A 12,867-nucleotide genomic window follows, 5' to 3' on the forward strand; every position below is an offset into this window, starting at 1 on the left:
TATTTTTCTTGGGAGTTTTGTGTGTTTTCTTTTGCAACATTGCTAATATGGAAATATGTTTTGCAGGACTTCACATGTATAATTGATACCATAATTGCTTGCCTTCCAAAGGGGTGAGGTAAGGGGGGAGGGAGAGAATTTGAAACTCAAAAATTTTTAAAAAGAATGCTAAAGCATTTTTAAATGGAATCAGGATATATTTAATAAAATAAAAATAGAGGTGGTGCAGTATGGTTTCAAGATGGTGGTGGCTTAGGGCCCAAGGGAGAGGTAAAAGTAAAAGCTCCCCCTCCCCACCACTACTGGCCCAAGGAAAGCTAGAATGGCCCATGAGCCTTTGCTGGCTCCAGTGAGCAGCCAAAAGATACATGTTGCACTGTCTGATGAAAAAGTTAGAGAATGACCTGGACTTCTGCTGATAATAGTTTTGTTGCATTGTTTTGAATGAAAATAAGTTTTCTCCCCCTCTTAACTGACTAAACTAAAAAATGGGATGGAAATCTATATGATTCATTAAGAGTGGTATGTTCATGAACCCCATCAACCAGGCTCAAAAAGAAGCCCAGAAGAGAGAATTAAAAAAGAATAAGAAACAACAAATGATGGTACAAGCAGCAGTACTAAAGATGAAGGATTCCTAACAGATTATCTGGGACATGTAAAAATTGAATGAGATGGAGTTCAATCTAGTACAGCAGCCACAGCTGAATGAGAAAGTATTAAAAGACAAGCCAAAAAAAAACTTTATGAAAATTTTGAGTACATCCTCTGACTCTATGAAAAGGAAAATCCAAGTATCTATGAAGGACTTCAAAAGTTAGAGTTGGAATATGAGCAGAAGAAGGCCCAGCTCAACCAACACTTTGATGCTGTAAAGAATGCTCAGTATGTTGAAATGGAAAGCATCTCATTGCCAAATATGCCTCATGCTCCTTCTAACATTTTGATCCAAGACATCTCATTACCTGGTGCACAGTCACTCCTCTATTCTAAAATAACAAAAAAAGCTATCTTCCTATGGACCTTTCACCAGGGCAATTTCCATACTTCCTCTTCTTGGACATGGTGTTCCTCATTTGCCTCCTGGCAGAAAGCCTTCTGGCCCACCCTCCATAAAATGGGTTTTGCCCTAGAAGGAGAAGAGGATATTTTATATAGTCCAGACCTTGCTCATCAAGGTCATGATGATGATGCTTCCAGCACCAGTGAAAATGAAGGTTATCCTGAAGACATGGACAAGCAAGATGACAGCAGTGATGCCAGTGACACTGACAGGTTGGATGCTGACAATGAAGGAGAGGAAGTCATGCACCATGATGATGAGGAGAGAAAGATAAAATGAGGACAGAGGACAAAAAGTCAGGACTTGGGGTATTATTTGCTGATGTTCCTGGAAGATCATGAAAGAAAAAGACAAATATGAAAGAATGAAAACCTCTTCAAGCTTTGGTGCTTAGAAATTCCTGGCAAAATGTGGACACTTTCAGAGGAGGAGGAGGAAGATTATGATGCCTCTGAGTCAGAAGATACAAGACAGCAGCAGCACAAAGAAGAAGCTCTTCCTGATTGGGGCACTGTCATCCCCTGCTTCCCAAAAACAACAGCCACCTCCGTAGTCTGTTTCTCTTGTTTAAATACAGGTACCTCCCATGCCAGAACTACCCCATCTTTGACTGCCACCTGTTCCACCATTATGACCACCTGGGCCACCTACTGACTTTCTTCCTGGTGCACCTCCAGGAGCTTCTCCACCCTTAAGACCACTTGGAATGCTAGGATTTCCAGGACCTTTACCCTAGCCTTTATTCCCTAGTCCTCCACCAGTCAGGCCTCCTGGTCTACCATCAAGCCCACCTTGTAGTCTTCCTCTTGGTTCTCCTCCATGAGGACCACCACTGAAGCTACCTCCCCCAGTACCTCCAGGAATACTGCTATCTCATCCTGGTATGATGGTGCCTCCACTTGGACCTACTCCACCCGGGCTTTTTCCCTTCCTTGCTGAATCCAGGGGCATTAAATGCCCCACCCAATTTGATCCAGAGACCCAAAGTGCAACCACTATTGAGAAGAAAGCCATAGCTTTCATCAATGGCAAGCCACAAATCACTAATCTCAAGGCAGAAATCACCAGATTTGTGCCCACTGCTCTAAGATAGAACAAAGGAGCAACTGCTGTTGCAACAGTCAGAAGAAGATTCTACTATCCCTCTTGCCAAAACAGTCCCTAAACTTGGCCCCTCTGTTCCTGTTCAGTACAAACCAAAGATGATGTGTAGGAAGCCTTCATGAAGGAGATGAAGGGTCTACTGTGACAGCCTAGGATTCCAGGGGAGGCTTTGATCCCACAAATTCATATTAGAAAATATGATTCATAGAGGAAGGAGTTCTTCTATATTGGATCTGAGTGCAGAGGAGTTAACTTTTACTCTGTCAGAGCATGTCTTAACTTCAGAGAAAGGATTATCTTAATGTTATTTAGTTTTGGTCAGAATTCATTGCAGAGAAGAAAAACGTGTTTCATTCAGAGTAGGCTGATAAGCTTTTATAGCAATGTTCCTTCACATTTCTACCATAGCCACTACCACCACCATTTCCTCTTTTCTTTGGAGGCATGAGATAGATGGTGTTTTAGTGTCTGCACTTTTATTTTCAAAATCCTTTTCTTAAGTTGTTTGGTAAGCCACTGGAATAGATATCTGTCAGAAACCAATGCATTTTATCCACTATTTTGGGATTTTTATTTCTGGTTTTGTTTTTTAATTTTCTTTGTAAATATTTTGTAACATTTTACTAGTAGTAGTGAAATGGATCACAGCTTCATTTCCCTATTATGAAGCAGGATGCAAAGGGGAGGAAAATATACACATGAATTGATTAAGATGACTTCTCAGTGACAAAAATTTTTTTCAGTGTCTCTCATGAAAAAATAAATATTCTACATACATATACATACATATACAGGGTGTCTCTAAAGTCTGGACACATAGACAAAAATGCATATTTTGAAATATTTGGAATATTAACAGGCCTTAGCCCCCTTGACTTCTTTTTCTGGGATATGCTAAAGGAGAAGGTGTACTCAATGAAAATCACAGATGCAACACACTTGATTGAACATATAAAGAGTCAATGTGCTAAAACTGATGGCAATGTGGAGTTATTGCATTGGGTTCACATGAATCTTGCAAAGTACATTAACCTTTGCATCACAAATGATGGAAATCATATTGAAGATGTTATTTGTTAATATTCCAATTAAACAAAATGTTGTTGAAAATTTCATTCATTTCATTTCTTGAAAATATACGTTTTTGCCTATGTGTCCAGACTTTAGGACCACCCTGTAGAGGCAGAAGGGGTTGTAGAGACCAGTCTAATCCCTTTATTGTAATGAGGAGAAAGCCAAGGTTCATAGGGGCAAAAGTCTTGCAACTGGAAAATAGCAGAGCTAGTATTCAAAGCCACATCCTCTGATTTCAGATATGGAGTCCTTTCCCTTCCACTATGAGATAGTGTTTTCCAGGCCAGTATCTAATAATCAATGCGATAATTCCATTTACTGTAGACATGCAAATGTTTGAGTCTTTGTTCTTGAGGGATGGATAAATAGACCTTTAATTTCATCATGCACCTTGAATCATCTTTATCATTCTGGCTATCTGTGTCTATTCCTTTCTACCAAGTATCAGGAAAACAGGGGACCCAAGTTCTAATCCTGACTAAGCCATTCACTACTTGTGTGACCTTGGGCAAATTGCTTAAACTCTCTGGGCCCCAGTTTGCACCTTTGTAGATATAGCTAATCAACGCACCTTTTGTTAACTATTAGAGTTATGAGTATCTCATTTATTTTATTTTAATCTCTCTCTCTCTCTCTCTCTCTCTCTCTCACACACACACACACACACACACACACACACACAACAATGAGGTTAAGTGACTTGCCCAGGATCATACAGTTAGTAAATGTCTGAAGCTGGCTTTGAATTTAGATCCCCCTGACTCCAGGGCCAGCTCTCTATATCCACTGTGCCACCTAGCTGCCCCTATTTTATTTAAATCTCAAAACTGAGCTATCAGACCAATCTGAGTCCAAATGGCCAACAATTCCAGCATTTCTTTTTAATAGTAGGCAGAGGCTGTGTTTATTTTTTCTTAATATTCCTATGCCCCACTGCTTGATTCTCATTAGACCCTCTGTCCAGTTTCTTTAAGTTTTCTTCATCTGGAAAATGAAGATAATAATGGCACCTGCCTCACAGGATTGTTGTCAGTCAAAAAGCATGTATTTAAATGCTTGCTCTGTGACAAGCAATGTGCTAATTGCTAGAGATAGAAAGAAAAACAAAAAACAGGATTCCTTCACTCAAGGAGCTCACAGTCTAATGGCTTGAATCGGTAGAGGAGAGCAGAGTATAAGAAGACTAGAAGGTAGGAAGGGGCCAGGCTGTGGAGGGCTTTCAAAGCCAAACATAGGATTTTATATTTGATCCTGGAGATAATAGGGAGCCAGTGGCATTTACAGAGTAAGAGGCTCAGACCTGTGCTTTATGAAGATTACCTTGGTAGCTGAGTGGCAGCTGTCATCATAATCACACAGCTGTTGAGCTTTATTTTAGTTTTTTTCCATTTACCTTGTTGCCTTCACTGTGGTAATCGTTTTCCTGATTCTGCTTACTTCCTTGTGGCGTCAGTTACTTTATCTTCCGTGTTCCCTGAATTCTTCATTTTCATCATTTCTTATTGTATTCCATCACATTAACATGTCACAATTTGTCTAGTGATTTTTCCCCAATTAATGAGCACAGGAGATTCATTTTTGAAGAGCATTTATCATCAGCATTCATGTTTTCCCTTTAGATTCAATCAAATCAATTCAGGAAATATGTCTTAACCACCTATCACGTACAAGGCAGCTTGTCACATTGGATAAAGTTAGCTCTGCTTTCAAATCTCACCTCTGAAGCATACTGGCCAACTTGGCTATGGGACCCTGGCTAGGGCACTTAACATGTCAATGCTCCAAGAAACATCCTCTTGTTCTTTGTCTCTGTTTCTATCTTTCTGCTCGTCTCCATCTCTGTCTTTCTACTGTCTGTGTCTCTTTCTATCTCTGTCTTGCTATCTTTGTCTTTGTCTCTATCTCTGTCTTTTTATTTGTCTTTGTCTATCTCTGTCTCTGTTTTTCTCTCTCTCTTTCAGAATCTCCCTTGCTCTGCCAGGCTAGAAGTATAGTTGACACTGCATGTAAGTTTTGACCTGCTTCATTTCCACCCTGGGCCAGTTGGCCCTGTCCTTAGGTAGGCTGGTGACCCACCAGTCCCAAGGAGGTCATCATTTTGCAGCCAGCCTACTGTAGCTCAGAACTCCTGAGCTCAAGAGATCCACCAGCCTTAGCCTCCCCAGCTCTAAGAACTACAGGCAGGCACTTAAATGTGTGGCTCTCACAGCTGTCCAAGAATACAAATTACAGATTGCTTGCATATCTGCATTGGCAGAAGGAGTATTCCCTACACCAATACTATCACAAATCTAGGCAAAAAACAAATGTACAGACTTTCTCTTTATTTACTGTTTTTTTTGACCCTCCAGTCTCTTCCCCGGCCTCTCTGCAATAGCATTTAGATAGAATTTCTGTACATCTTTGGAATGAATTTAGTCACATTTTCCTTAACCTCCAATTCTGAGAAGCAACAGGAGATTATGGCTACCTTAAAATATTTCATTTTTGTTTGACCCCTGCAGAGAATGTTTCTTTACGGAATAAACTTTGCCAGTTCTAGAGGGCTTCTCATTGTTCCTTTGCGAAAATCATGGAAGAGCAGGCCCAGCTTTTACCCGGAATCAAGGCCCTGGGCCCCTGGACTCTGGCCATCTCGGGCAAAGAGTGACATGATTCTGAGCATGCTGGGTTTCTGCCCTGTTGGAGCTTTGCTGAAAGAGTATCCTTGTCATATAGTCTTACTATATAGCCTAAAGGCAATAACTTGCCTTCAATTTCTCAGTCTTTGGACAGGACTTAATTATACCTCCAGCTAAAGCTAGAGTGGATTTAATTACCTAATCAATGAACCTTTAGCCAAGAAAGAAGTGCTTTGTGTATTCTGGGGCTCAGCACACAAGGCATGTCTCAGAAACCATAGACTGTGCAGTCTGCTGTGTGGGAGAGTATTGTGTGCTTATTATCAGAGGTGAGTTTAAGTGTCTAGGGAAAGAAACTAGATTAAAATTTTTTCTATCATATTTTAATTTATCTTGTTAAATATTTCTCAATTAGATGCATGTGTGCATATATGTGTGTGTATATATGTGTGTGTGTGTAAACATATATACATATACAGGGTGTTCCTGTATTTTCAAGAAATGAAATGAATGACATTTTCAACATTTTATTTAATTAGAGGAGGGAAGGCAAGGCAATTGGGGTTAAGTGACTTGCCCAAGGTCACACAGGTAGTAAGTGTGTCAAGTGTCTGAGGCCGGATTTGAACTCAGGTCCTCCCGACTCCAGAGCCGGTGCTGTACTCACTGTGCCACCTAGCTGTCCCATTTAATTGGAATATTAACAAACAACATCTTCAATATGATTTCCATCATTTGTGATGCAAAGGTTGATGCACTTTGCAAGATTCACATTTCTGTCAATTTTAGCACATTTACTCTTTATGGGTTCAATCAAGTGTGTTGCATCTGTGATTTTCATTGAGTATACCTTCTTCTTTAGCATACCCCAGAAAAAGAAGTCAAGGGGACTAAAGTCTGCTAATATTCCAAATATTTCAAAATATGCATTTTTGTCTCTGTGTCCAGACTGTGATCCTATAAATTCTGACTTGAGTTAAACTTGATTAAATGTCCTGACAGTTTAACCTGTAGGAAGGAGTCAGACTATTCTACACAACTACCATGGCATCAGGAATCTCTCTTTCTAGGAAATTGTTTTAAAAATCCTACAGAGAAACACAATTGAAGGCTAGATAGTCAAAGGTTAATAGTAATAGGTAAATAATACCTTCTGGGAATGGAACCATGATGGCACAGTAGAGAAGTATTCAGCCAAGCTATCCCAACATTCCCCTCCAAATAAATTCAAAATAATGCCTCAAATTGAATGTTGGATGGGGCAGAGCCAACAGAAGGTCAGAGTAAGAGATTCTTTCAGCCCAAGGCAATAGAGGAGATCATAGAGAAAGATCTGTGACTTGAGAGAAGGGGCTGGCCCAGAACCCATGTGGATGAAATACCACTGGTGGGACTAAGTGGTAGTAACAGAAGCAGCAGCAGCTTTGGGAGCTCTTAAGCCAGAGAGAGTAAAGAAACCTGACAACTGGTCAGAAAGAGATTAGTGGGTTCACCTGTTGCTAGTACTGGACACAGGACCAGATGCTGTTTGGCAGCTCCATTAACTATACTCTCTTCTGGGTCATAGTTCAAGGTCACAGAGGAGCACTTTTGGTGGAGAGGGAGTGTAATTACTGAGGGGAGATATCACTTCCAGCCCCAAGGGATCAGAGAACCCTGAGAAGTAGCATCAATTGTAATCCCAAGGGATCAGGGGTCCTTCCTGGGTACGAACCAGAGTGCAGACAAAGACAGCAGTGACACACCTCTCCCCAGATCATACCACCTAAAAAGCACTGAAAACTTCCCCAAAACTAACTCTGAAAATAGCAGTGTGAATAAGCCAGAAGCTTGAGACAGAGTCCCTCTTCCCTCATGCTGGGAAAAGAGTCCAACTTTAACATATAGTTCCAAATCCGGAAATAGAGTGGAAAAATGAGCAAAGCAAATAAACAAACAAAAAAACCCAACTTGACCATAAAAAACTACTATGGTGACAGGGAAGATCAAATCACAGACTCAGAAGAAGATGATGAAGTCAAAACAGCTACAAGCGGAGGCTCAAAGAAAAATGTGAATTGAACACAAACCCAACAAGAATTCCTAGAAGAGCTTAAAAAATGATTTTCAAAATTAGATAAAATTGGTAGAAAAAAAAATGAAAGCAAAGGAAGAAAATTATGGAAGGACAATTAACAGCTTGATAAAAGAGGCACCAAAAATACTGAAAAAAAAAACACCTTAAAAAAACAGAATTGGCTAAATTGAAAAAGAGGTACACAATTAATTGAGGAAAATAAATCCTTAAAAAGGTAAAATTGGTCAAATGGATAAAAAGGTACAAAAGCTCACCAAAGAAAGTAATTCCTTAAAAATTAGAATTAGGTAAGTAAAAACTAATGACTCTGAGTCAGCAAGAAACAATATAACAAAGTTGAAAGAATGGAAAAAAGAAGAAAATGTGAAACATCTCGTTGGAACTGAATAAAAAATCAACAGCTTAAGTAAAATTGTGGGATATAAAATAAACCCACATAAATCATCAGTATATCAAATATCAATATACCATCAATAAAACACAGCAACAAGAGATAGAAAGATAAATTCCGTTTAAAGTAACCACAGACAATATAAAATAACTGGGAGTCTACCTGCAAGACAAACCAAGGGACTATGTTAACACAATTACAAAACACTTCACACAAATAAAGTCATATCTAAACAATTGGAGAAATATAGTTGCTCATGAGTAAGCCAAGACAATATAATAAAAATTACAATTCTACCTAAATTAATTTATTCAGTGCCATACAAATCAAACTATCAAAGAATTATTTTATAGTGCTAGAAAAAATAATAAAAAATTCATCTGGAAGAACAAAAGGTGAAGAATATCAAGAGAATCAATGAAAAAAAGTTAAGGAGAGCATCCTAGCAATTCTAGATTTCAAACTATATCACAAAGTGGTAATCATAAAACAATCTGGTACTGATTAGGAAGTAGAGCAGTAGATTAGTGGAATAGATTATGTTCACAATATTCAGTAATAAATGGCCATAGCAATCTAGTGTTTGATAAACCCAAAGATCCAAGCTTTGGGGGTAAGACCTCACCACCTGACAAAAACTGCTGGGAAAACTGGAAAGCAGTTCTGCAGAAAGCAGGCTTAGACCAACACTTCAAACCACATACCAAAATAAAGTAAATATGGATAAGTATTTTAGATAAAGGGTGACATGATAATTAAATTAGGGGAGCATGGAAAAAAAATGTACCTCTCAGATATGTGGATAAGGGAAAAGTTTTTGACCAGGCATGAGATAAAGATTATGGGAAATAAAATAAATAATTTTGATTACACAAAATTAAAAAGAAATCAAAGCTATCAATAGTCACATGAAAAAAATCTTTAAATCTCTACTGAGAATGCAAATTAAAACAACTCTGAGATACCATCTTACAACTATCAGACTGGCTAAGATGACAGAAAAGGAAAATGACAGAAGCTGGAGGAGATGTGAAAAAATTGGAACCCTAAGGCACCATTGGTGGAATTGTCAACTAGTCCAAACAATCCAGAGAACAATTTGGAACTATGGCCAAAGGGCTATAAAACTGTATAACCTTTGATCCAATGATACCAGTACTAGGTCTGTATCCCAAAGAGATAAGAGAAAAGGGGAAAGGATCTATTTGTACAAAATACTTATAGCAGCTCTTTTGTGGTGGCAAAGAACTAGAAATCGAGGGGAAGTCCTTCAATTGGGGAATCACTGAACAAGTTGTGGTATATGATTGTGATGGAATACTATTATGCTATAAGAAATGATGAACAGGATAGTTTCAGGAAAACCTGAGAAAACTTATATGAACTGATGCAAAGTGAAGTGAGCAGAACCAGGAGAACATTGTACACAGTGACAGCAATATTGTGTGATGTTCTCCAATGAAAGACTTAGCTACTTCGATCAATTCAATGATCCAAGACAATGCCAAAGGATCCATGATAAAAAATACTATCCACCTCCAGAGAGAGAACTGATAAACTCTGAGTGTAGATTGAAGCACACTTTTTAAAAACTTTCTTTATATTGTTTTATTTTGTTTGTCTTTCCTTTTTCAACATGGCCAATATGGAAATATGTTTGGCATGACCTCCAATGTAATTGGAATCAAAGTGCTTGCTTTCTCAAGGAAGGGGGAAGGAGGGAAAATGATTGTTAAAAATTATTTTACATGTAATTGGAAAATAGTTAATGAAATAAAAGAAAAAGAAAACAAAGATAAATAACATTCAGGATTTAGGACCTTAGTTCATTCAAAGTGCCACAAAAGGGTTAAGAGTGTTAGGACCAATGACATAAACACTAGAATGCAGATACTGACCAGCCCCTGGAAACCCAGGTGTTTATGAAGTTGTGACAACCAGGAAATTAAAGCTCTTGCTTCAAACAATAGAGGAGAGCACAAGTAACTGTCTGGTTGAGGCTGGTTATAAAGTTAGGTTAGCATTTGCGAAAACAGTGGGACACCTAAAACCTATCCCCTTTCAATTAAGAAAGGTACTAAGGTCGTCTCTGTGTGTGAGTGGGCGGGGAGGTGGTTAGTCGGGTCAGAGTTCCAGGAGCAGAGCCCTGTCTCATTCCCCTGCAGTTCCTTAATGAGCATGAATTTATTAAAGCACTGCATGTAAATAAGCACTAGCTAATAAAGATTTTTTATTGAAAATGTAAACTAAAACTAAAACGAAAAACCCTGATACTGCATTCCTTTAGGCCAAAGGCAACGATCTTTGCAGCAGAAAGGAGGAAAAACAACCGAATCATGGGACTGAATTGGATTTCTACTACTTACTACCTATTTGACCTTTGGCAAGTCTCTGGGCCTGTTTCCTTATCTATAAAATGGGTGTGGGTGTTGTGGAGTATTGTCTAGAGGTCTCTTCCCATTCTAGATCAATGATCCAATGACCACTCCTTAGAGATAAAGCAATCCCAATCCATCCATCCATCCCACCAGTTCCTACTTTGATATGTTGATGGATCTGTGATTTAATTGGTGTACTGGGACCTGTTTCTAGGAAGGCAGATTGCCTAGGCTTCTCATCTCCTCTGCTTCTCAGCCACGTTTTCCTAGAATCTTCCACAATGGATCTGCCCAACAGTGGGAAATCATCATCCTGATGACTTCAGTTTCAAATTCAGCCTTACATACTCCTTAGTAGTGTGACCCTTGGCAAGTCACTTAACCTCTGTCTGCCTGAGTTTCCTCAACTGTAAACTGGGGAGAATAATAGCACCAACTTCCCAGGACTGTTGTGTGGATCAAATGAGGTATTTTTAAAAGTGCTTAACTCGGGGTCTGGTGCTTAGTGACTGCTTAATGTGGAGACCTTTCCTTGCTCTCTTATCCAAGGAAAACCATTCAGTCAGTCTGTCTGTCTGTTTCTCATTCTTGCTACATAACCAGTTCCTCTTCTTTTCTGGTCATACTTGTCCTTTATAGGATGCAAAACATGTGCTGGCTACATATTGCAGCATACCTGAAAGATACAACACCAGCTGAATAAGCCTATCAAAGGATTGAGCACTTGACCATACACCCTTAGGGCACTGACAGGTGCTGGGAATGAAGCAGAAGTCTAGATGCCCTTGTTTCAAAGGGATTAGAAGGTTGTGGAATAAGAGTTCTGATGATTGTGTTGCCCCTCTCTTGATTTCAGAGGACTGCTGTCCCTCCCCTCAGCAGAGAGGTGTTGGATTATAGCCGTGAAATGAAGCCGACTTTGCCAGATATGGCCAAAGTGCTGGTAAGTTCTCCTTTTAAGGATGGCTCTTGTTTAACAGCAAGTCTCCTTACAGACTAGAGGGACCTGTTACCCAAAGTTTTGTGTTCTTTTTCATAATCTACTACTAGGAGTTGACGTTCTTTCCTGGCTGCAGGGACATCATGCACCAGGGGCACACATCATTTCTTCTACTTAGCAAAGGAAAAGCAATATCAGGGACTCATTTATTCTCTCCCATCCCCAAATTCAACTCAAAAAGCTTATATAAAACAAGTTTTATTTACAAGAGATCATAGTATAAAATGTACAATTATGACAAATAGTCATCAAATGGAATGATCCTATAAAAAGTCAGTTTCTGGGCACATACATAATAGAAGGAACTATACAAATATATACAAGCTAATAACATATCCCAAATAGTGAAACATAACTGTACAATGTGGCCCCTCGCCCAGCAGAACGGAAGGTCCTTCCCAATAAGACCCAATTTCTTTTAGTCATTCAGTACCGGCAACATAGGAGGTGCTTAATAAATGCTTACTGTCGTTCAATCTCCTTTTCTAAGAAGAACTTCATCAGGCTGTTATAATTTAATTTTGGCAGTAATGAAAAATTTGATAATAAATATTGCAACATGAATAAAAAACTAAGTAGCAAATGTGGTTCTTATTTACAAAAAAAAGATCTTGGTCCATATAGCTGAAATATGCCTTAAAGTTAAATAAAAACTTACATTTTACTGCTATTTACAGGTTAAAATCATTATTGTGTTTTTCTTTACAAGCAATAATGATAAAAATCAAAGACCAATAAAAAGAGATACATGGAAATTATAAACAGGGATGTGCTTGAGCCAATTTGTATCAGCTTATAAGAGCTAATGATCAAATTTTCAGTGTGAGCATTTACATCTTTAGATAGGCAAACATTACAAATTAGGGCTTGATTCATTGTTTTGTTGATTATCCAGACTTCAGAAACTGATTGAGAAAATGTCAATACTACAGATTAAACTTCAAAGTGTGTCATGTGGTTTCAGCAAGTCATTTGTTCAACATCTATCTCCTGGTCACAGAGTATAGATTCAGAAGTAGAATATATAGTACAACCCTGCCATTTGACTTAAAGTGAGAAACTTAAGGTCTAGAGAAATGAAATCACTTGCCTGGGGTTCCACAGGGAGAAAGTGATGGAGGCAGGATTTTTAAACCAGGTCCTCATGTCATCATCTAAA

General features: G+C 38.8%; 1 pseudogene; it reads left to right on the plus strand.

The window, feature by feature from the left end:
* The first annotated feature begins 1,431 nt into the window (after window positions 1–1,431).
* LOC118839607 lies at window positions 1,432–2,156 on the plus strand (annotated as a pseudogene).
* The last annotated feature ends 10,711 nt before the right edge of the window (window positions 2,157–12,867 follow it).

This window comes from Trichosurus vulpecula, chromosome 1 (genome assembly GCF_011100635.1).
Source record: "Trichosurus vulpecula isolate mTriVul1 chromosome 1, mTriVul1.pri, whole genome shotgun sequence".
Taxonomy (NCBI): domain Eukaryota; kingdom Metazoa; phylum Chordata; class Mammalia; order Diprotodontia; family Phalangeridae; genus Trichosurus; species Trichosurus vulpecula.